Here is a 9,326-nt window from a genome sequence, read left to right on the forward strand (position 1 = left end):
CTAACTGCTTTTTCGTCTGTATTAATATATTTGGATATCCCCTTTCATGTAATTTATTACCCATACTTTCTTGTTCTAAAGCTATTTGATTATTTGTAATTCTTTTTACTCTTGTGAACTGACTTGTGGGGATTGACCTCTTATATGAAGACGGGTGAAAGCTATCATAAGCAAGCAATTGATTTTGATCTGTAGTTTTAGTGTAGATCTAATCCTAAATGCGTGCGTGTACGGATTGGAGATCCGCTGTCATTGTGAATTCTATATTATTATAGGCTCCATTAATTGCATTGCGGAAGGCGGCCAGGGACTCCAGGTCACCACGCCATAGGAGAAACATGTCATCGATGTACCGCCACCAGACAACACAGTGTCCAGTGAAGAGTACATTTCGAAAGATGTGCTCCTCCTCAAACCAGCTCATAAATGCCGGGGCGACTCTGGAGCCCATGGATGTCCCCCGCACCTGCAAGTAATATTTGTCCCCGAAATTGAAAGTAGTTTCTGTGTAAAATGAATCTTAACATCTCCATAAAGATAAACTGATAATCTGAATACAATGTACAACTTAAGACTACTATGTATAACAAATGGTACAAACACCCTGCATAGGTATTATGGGTTACTAAATACAAAGGAAGCAGGGATAATTGTCTGTGACTTTAGATTGGTTTTAAACAAAAAAGGGGTGGGATCACCTGGGTTTAAATTCTGTACTCGATTTTTTACTGACAGACACCTATGACTAAGCGCCGGAGGGTGTGAAACGCGTAAGGTGGGATATTTGGGGTTAGTATGTAACGAAAACTTTTTTAAATGTGATTACTAATAAATTACTTGTTTTTACCCTAAGAGGCCTTGGGACATATATCTTTTTTGATATAAAAATTTTTACAGTTTGTATTAAGGGACCAAATATTTTATCCAGTGTCTCTGCCACATTACTTGTCAAGGACCTTATACCCGTCACTATCGGCGTCCCTGGCGGGTTTATAGGATCCTTATGTATCTTGTGTAGGATATATATAAGAGGGATTATGGGAAAGTCCACTGTCATATATGTCCTAGATGATTTATTAATAATTCCTAATTGAGCCGCATTTTGTAACGAACCATTCAGTTCCTTTTTAAAGGAGCTGGTAGGATCAGCCCTTAGTTCAATATATATTGTTGAATCAGACAATTGTCTATTAATTTCTGCCATGTATTTATCTGTGTCCAACACAACAATAGCCCCTCCCTTGTCAGAGGGCTTAATTGTTATGTGTGACATAGAAGACAATTCTGATAAAGTATCTGTTTCCAATCGACTCATATTAAAGTTACCAGACTGTAATGGTGTCTTCATATATGATTCAATATCTGATCTGACCTTATATGTTTCCACAGCAGAATAAAAGCTAAACTTTAAGCAACAAATAGGCTTTTTTTTGGAAAAAATATTGCACAATCACAGGCCATGGGGCCATTGAAGAAGTTGAAGAAGCTGATCACAAGTACCATGGTCCAGTGCAGTTTCTGCTAACAGGAGCACCAGCCTGGGGTATCAGTTAAGTGATTATAATCACTGTGGGTGCCTAACATTTGGCAGGAATTTAACATATCCTTCAACCTTTAAACTGTTAAAAATAACAAATGCAATATCTGAAAAGTGTACCAACAACATTAACTACAGAAACAAATGTAGTCTACCAGGAACATTTGCTGGGATGCTCCAGTTGAGCTTTTCCTGTCTGCCTTCATTTTTGACCACAGAATGCACATACAGTGTACTTGTTCCTAAACAAACCACCACTAAAATGAATAGGACGATAACTCCTTTCAGTGATGCTATTTCTGTCCTAAAGTAGGAAAGTAACCAAGAGATCGTACACATCAATAATTTGGTCCAAGGGCCAAGATGGTGGATTGCTTTACTTGCTGGCTGGAACCTAGGGACTTCATGAAGCCCACTGTTTGTACCAATAGAAACTTGATAAAGGGGTTTTCCCCCAAACGTTGCACCTTCGCAAAATAAACTCAGCAAGGGCTTGTACCTGCTTGAATGAACCTTCGAGTGCCAGTGAAATTCTTCTTTGTGGCTTTGTGCTTTGTGTGCACCGGGTTGTCTTGTCCTGGAGAGCCAGGGTGTTCAAGCGTGGTAACCTTGTACTGTACCAATACAAAGGCCATGGTCCTTTACCATGGCCATTTAATTTTAATCTTATAACAAAAAATCTTTAGTATTTTATGTGACCACGTATATAGAATGTGTCCAACATAATGTAAATAAGAATACACACAATTTTTAATGGTATGGCAGAGTTATGTTTAGGGCCTACTTATTATACTGTGTATCATGTTGTGTTCAAATGAGAACCTTTTGAGGGCCAAAAGTTTGGACTTCGCTATACACATATAAAAAAACAATGTACATAAAGGGAGTGCTGGTCCTAATCACAGATTGGACTTTTTTTTCTTTTCTGTTTTTCTCTTTTTCCTAGCTTTTGTGGGGGAGACGATAAAGTCAAAATGAGATGCAAAACCAGAAGGTAATTATGTTTTTTGGTTTCCCTTTTGGGGTCAAAGTTTAGCAGATAATTTGTAGCCTCAGGAGACTGTACCACTGTTAAACAAATCTAGCCTTATGCAGAAAAAACACAAAAGGTACCTCACAGCATTTTATTTAGTATTGTGCTTAGTATAGACCACCTTTAGCAGCTAAGTCCATTTAACAAAGCATCTCTTTATGAAAAGAAAGGTATCCCTGGGGATTATGGTGTTGCTTCTCCCAGAACTAAATTATGCCTATGCTCATGGGAAAATATAAAAAAAACTCATTGCACATATGTACATGTTTTAAAACCTCAAAGTACATTTAGCCTAGGTCCCCATTTTCCTCTCAGTGCTTATTGCAGATTTTTTGTTTTGAATATATAAAAGCTAGAACTAGTATCGGAATGGCACAATTTACCTACAGTATATAATTATAGAGCTATAGTTTACCATTTAAGAATGTAAATCAATTTTTACAAAGATATACATTATCAGAAACATTTCAGCCCCTGTTTCTCAAAAAGGGTATTTGACTGATATTTGCATGTCAGTGGAATTTATATTTTATGCATTTTTGTAAGGATTTATAGTACTGTGCTGTATATATCATTATTTATTTATTTTTCTTTTTAAGATGACAGGGGATGGGTTGAATAGTTTCAGCAACAGAAAAACATCACTGAAGAACAATGATTCCCCTGGTAAATGTGTTTCAGTCTTCATCTCTTTTGTACAGCACTAGGCGTTGTTCTTTGCTCAGGATAGGCTAAAATTAAATTCCTTCTTACAAGATCGCAAGTCCTTTAACCCTGCAAGTTTCAGAACATGGCACATGGGGAAGCTGAATGCTTTTTTCCCTTCTTCTTTTCTGAAAAGTGCCCTTGATGCAGTGACAATAGGCAACCCTTCAAACCCCTTAAGGGTAAATAAATACTCAAGTCTGGCAAAAGGGAAAAATTTTATTTAGGATTAATACATCATTTATATTAAATGTTTCTAATTGTATTCTTTAAAGGGATCCTGTCATCGGAAAACATGTTTTTTTCAAAACACATCAGTTAATAGTGCTACTCCAGCAGAAGTCTGAAATCCATTTATCAAAAGAGCAAACAGATTTTTTTATATTCAATTTTAAAATCTGACATGGGGCTAGACATTTTGTCAATTTCCCAGCTGCCCCTGGTCATCTGACTTGTGCCTGCACTTTAGGAGAAAAATGCTTTCTGGCAGGCTGCTGTTTTTCCTTCCCAATGTAACTGAATGTGTCTCAGTGAGACATGGGTTTTTACTATTGAGTGTTGTTCTTAGATCTACCAAGCAGCTGATGTGTTAGGGAGCTGTCATCTGGTTACCTTCCCATTGTTCTTTTATTTGGCTGCTGGGGGGGGGAAAGGGAGGGGGTGATGTCACTCCAACTTGCAGTACAGCAGTAAAGCGTGATTGAAGTTTATCAGAGCACAAGTCACATGACTTGGGGCAGTTGTGAAATTGACAATATGTCTAGCCCCATGTCAGATTTCAAAATTGAATATAAAAACATCTATTTGCTCTTTTGAGAAATGGATTTCAGTGCAGAATTCTCCTGGAGCAGCACTATTAACTGATTTATTAAAAAAAAAAAAATGATACCAAGACAATTTTATTCCATACTTCTGAAAAAAAGTATCACTTTTCTTAGACCTCTCCTGAAAACCCTGTACTGGGCAAAACTGCCCATCCATCGTGGAACAAAATACTCACTCCCTGGCCATTCTGATCAGTCTTTGGGGTGTGTTTATCAGGTGTGTAAAATAAAATATGCCAATCAAAACAACGCAAAACAACAAATGGAAACTGACAAAACTTACTAGCCTCATTCTTAGGACCAACCCCAAAAAGTCCAAGCCAAAGATTCAGCAAGATCCTAAACTTATCCTACCCAGATGCACAGTATTTTTAACCTTTTTCATTAAAATCTTATAAGTATTCAGAATTACAGTTTTGTTATTTTTACCAAGTTAATGGCAGTGAGGTTTCTTAAGCCTATTTTATTTGCATGGAACTTCCTTAACACTTTTCTCACATTTACAGGTAACACACATGCACCCAGCCTTGGTTGGATATTCTTGATTTGCACTGGTGCTCCGTCACAGGCAACCACAGAGTTAACTTCAATATATTAGAATAGCAAATCAAGAGAAACAGCAAAGAGCAGAATACCTGCTATTCAATCTTTATTGTGCATTCCACACGACATGTTTCGGGCAGCAAGGGCCCTTTCTCAAGTGTGTACAAGCCAAAGTGAAAAAGTGCTTTATAGTGCCATACAGGAAGTCCCACCCCTCCATCAAAAATCTTTTGAACCACAGTTAACCCTTACCACTGGGAGGTACAATAATCAATTACATATGAACACAGATAGTGTATAATATAAGGATAAAATAGATATAGGAAATGTAAAATACTTAAAAGTCCAGGATGTCATAAAATTATTTGTGTAACTGTGCAGGTTCCCGATTCAATCCGTTGTGTCAAAAATTCCATAACCATTAAAATGCGGTCGTCTGTAGCAATTTCCTCATGAAATAGTTGAGACAAACTACACATAAATAGATATAAAAACAATAACCAAATTACTTGTAGGAACTGCTCACAAAAGAGTAGGGATGTAGCGAACTGTTCGCCGGCGAACTATTTCGCGCGAACTTCGACTGTTCGCGTCCGCCGAATGTTCGCGAACATAGGCGTTCGAGTCAAAAATCGTTCGACCATTCGACCATTCGATCGCTAAATCGAAGGATTTTCGTTCGAATCGAACGATCGAAGCCATTGGATTGAATGAAATCATTCGAACGATTAAAATCCTTCGATCGTTCGAATCGAACGATTTTCGGATGTTCGAAGTTCGGGAACAGTTCGCGAACTGTTCGCATTTTTTGCCGGTGTTCGCGAACGGCGTTCGCGAACACATAAACGGCAGTTCGCTACATCCCTACAAAAGAGCCTACCTAAAGGTTACCTTGTTTCAACTGCCTATACAATAATAACCATTGATACAAAAGGTCTTACCCTTAGCCGATACTTGCAACAAAGTATTCTAATCACAAGCTGTACTCAATATCTGTGAAGAAAGAGATACATGAACAGTTTAACTATAAAAAAGCAGATAAGCTCCAATAATCATTCAAACCTGCAGGGGCCATTGTATTCATTCTTTTTATCCAATACGCTTCCCGTTGTCCAAGGGATTTTCGTATGTCACCTCCCCTTTTAGGCTGTGTTATTTTTTCTAAGACCAGCCATCTTAGCTTACTTACTTAACACTTTTCTGTTTGGGAATAATATTGTTTGAGTGGGAAACACCTTCTGGAAATGATTGATGTATACATGTGGGAATTTCCATGAAAAGGGTGTGCTGCAGAGGGATTTTCTATTTTTAGTATTATTTTGTATTATCATTCTGAGTGTATATAATAATGTGAACAATAATGCAAATTTCAATTTTACATATATATCTTAATGACAGTGTCTCTTTCTTTCCCTAGAAAATGTGTAAACAGCTAAACAATTCTGAACATAGTAGTGCTGAATAATAAGAAGATCCTTTAGATAACCTATACCTACAGTATATATACCTACAAATAAACCAAGCATCAAAAAATATACATTTTTTTATTGTGATTTATTTTTCATAGAGAGAGCCTGGAACAGTATTTTGAAGTAAATGACATACCCCTAGAGAAACATGTGGCAGCATTACTCAGTGTAATAGGGGGGGAAACATACAGCCTTGTGCGTAACTTAACAGCAACAGAAAAACCATCTTCTAAAAGCTTTAAAGAAATAGTGCAAATTGTTCACGAACATGTCACCTAAGCCCCTGGTCAAAGCAGAAAGATTCAGATTTCCCAAAAGGAACCAGCAGGATGGTGAAACAGTTTCTGGGTTTGCAGCAGAGTTAAGGAAATTGGCAGAACACTGTGATTTTAAGGATGGGCTGAATGATGCATTAAGGGACAGATTTGTATGTGGATTATACAGTGAAAAAATACAGAAAAGGCAGCATAACATTACGTTTAAACAAGAAATAGAAATTGCAGTCGCAATGTAGACCGCTGCTAAGGACACATTAGAATTACAGAACAGAAGCAAAGCAGAAACACTAGAGAAAACAGCAACTGATGTGCATAGAGTGGGGGCAGGTCAAAATAAAAGATATTCTAAACAGAATTTCGGATCCTGCTACAGGTGTGGGAAAGGATTCCATGATGCAGCAACCTGCAAATTCAAGCATGCTTACTACAGAAAATGTAATACAAAAAGGGCCAAATCCAAGCAGTATGCCCAAGTGACAAAAGCAGCTTCCATGTTTTAAAACAGCCTTTTACAAATACACATGATGTTGATAATGCTTGTTTACCTGATAGCACTTATTCAGAACTTGTAAGTATTGATGTTTATCATGCAGATACCGGTGACCAATCTGTCAACGGGCTAACACCAGAAATATCTGGTATTTCAGTTAAGATGGAATTAGACACAGGGGGGGTCCTTTATAAACACTGGGCACATTTGCCCATGGGCAGTAACCCATGGCATCCAATTAGATTGCTGCATTCATTATTCTACTTGCAGCTGGTTTTAAAAGCTAATCCCTGATTGGTTGCTATAGGTAATTTGCCCAGTGCTGATAAATGAGCCCCAGGGTCTGCTGTTTCCATAATAACATACCCGGAATATAAAAAGTTGTTTAAAGACACACCTCTTCAGAAAACAAAACTACTTCTAAAAACATATACTGGACAGAAGATAGTGCCACTCAGAGTTTTAAATGCTGAGGCAGAGTACAATCATTTTAAATGCCAACTGGACTTATATTTGATGGATACAGGTGATCCTGCATTACAGGGCTGGGAGTGGTTACACAAAATACCCATTGACTGGAAATCCATTAAAATGTTACATTCAGTGTCTCCTGATAACACCAAACCAGTGGAACAATTAAAGGCCATTTTAGATCAGGCCTCAGAAGTATTTAAATAAGACATGGGTACTTTAAAACACATCAAGGCTAATATATGCCTTGAAGAAAATGCACAGCCCAAATTTCACAAAGCTCGTCTAGTGCCTTATAGCATTCTTCCAAAAGTGGAAGTAGAATTGTCTAGAACAAGATGGACTATTTTCAAAAGTCTCTTGGAGTGACTGAGGCACACCTGTTTTGCCTATTATAAAGAGGGATGGTTCAGTTAGAATATGTGCAGATTTCCATTAACCCGGTTCTACAATATCCCTTACCTTTGATTTAGGATATCTTTGCCTCTCTTGTGGGTGGACTAAAATTGAGCAAAATTGATCTTGCACAAGCCTACTTACAAATGGAGGCAGAGGAAAATGCCAAACACTACCTTACAATCAACACGCCAAAAGGACTATACCGATACAACAGATTAGTATTTGGCTGGGCCTCAGCACCTGCCATCAAGTTCTACAAGGCATTCCACATACTAAATGTTATCTGGATGACATAATTGTAACAGGCACAGACGATTTAGAACATTTGGAAAACCTAAAGAGGGTTCTAACACGGCTAGAAGAATATGGGCTAAGAGCCAACAAAGAAAAATGTGCCTTCTTTAAGCACTCCATACAATATTGTCGACATATTATAGATGCCAGTGGCTTGCACGAGTCTCCAGACAAAATCCAAGCAGTGTTACAAGCACCACTGCCCAAGGATGTAACACAGCTCAGATCTTTTTAGGGTTTATTAATTATTACAGCCAGTTTGTTCGAAATCTTGCAACTGTGCTATACCCATTAAGTCAATTGCTGCAGAAAGGTCAAAAATGGGACAAAGTGACAAAGCTTTCAAGGAAGACATTGGTCACATCTGATGATGTCCTTGTGCATTTCAATGCTTCCTTGCCATTAAAACGGACATGTGATGCTTCCCCATATGGCATTGTAGCTGTGATATTTCATGTTCTCCCAGACAAAAATGAAAGGCTGTTAGCATTTGCTTCAAGGTCACTCACAAGTGCAGAACGCAACTGGTCACAGATAAGACAAGGAAGCCTCATCTGGGGAGTTCTTATATGGCAGGAAGTTTACACTCATAACAGACCATCAACCATTGGTTGCAATACTTCACCCAAAGAAAGGAGTTTCTGCAACAGCTGCTGCACGTATGCAGCGATGAGCTTTGTTTCTTGCTGGTTATGACTATGATATTGAGTTCAAGCGGACAGCTGCACACGCAAATGCAGATGGACTTTCACTTCTGCAATTACCAGGTCAAGACACTTCTGAAGAAAATTCTGAATATGTTAATGTACATCAGATTGATTGTCTTCCTCTAACCTGTAAAATTATTGAAAATGAAACCAAAAGAGATCCCACTCTAGCATGCGTCTATGAGGCAACTCTTAAAGGCTGGAAGTATACAGACAAGGCCCCGCTAATTCCTTACTACTCATGCAGACCATATATGAAGGATGTATAATGTGGGGAGTTTGTGTTATTATTCCCACAAAGTTGCAATCAAGAGTACTAGATGAGCTGCATGAAGGCCATCTGAGCATAGTAAAAATGAAGTCACTTGCTAGGAGTTTTGTGTGGTGGCCAGGAATTTATCAACAAATAGAGCAATTGGCAAACAAGTGCCATGGATGTAAAGAGGTGCAGTCTATGCCACAACCTGCTCCATTTCATCTGTGGGAATGGCCCTCTGCTCCTTGGCAACATATACACATTGATTTTGTTGGACCATTTCTGGGACTGATGTTTTTCATTATTGTGGATGCCCATTC

Source organism: Xenopus laevis, chromosome 6L, assembly GCF_017654675.1.
Source record: "Xenopus laevis strain J_2021 chromosome 6L, Xenopus_laevis_v10.1, whole genome shotgun sequence".
NCBI lineage: Eukaryota > Metazoa > Chordata > Amphibia > Anura > Pipidae > Xenopus > Xenopus laevis.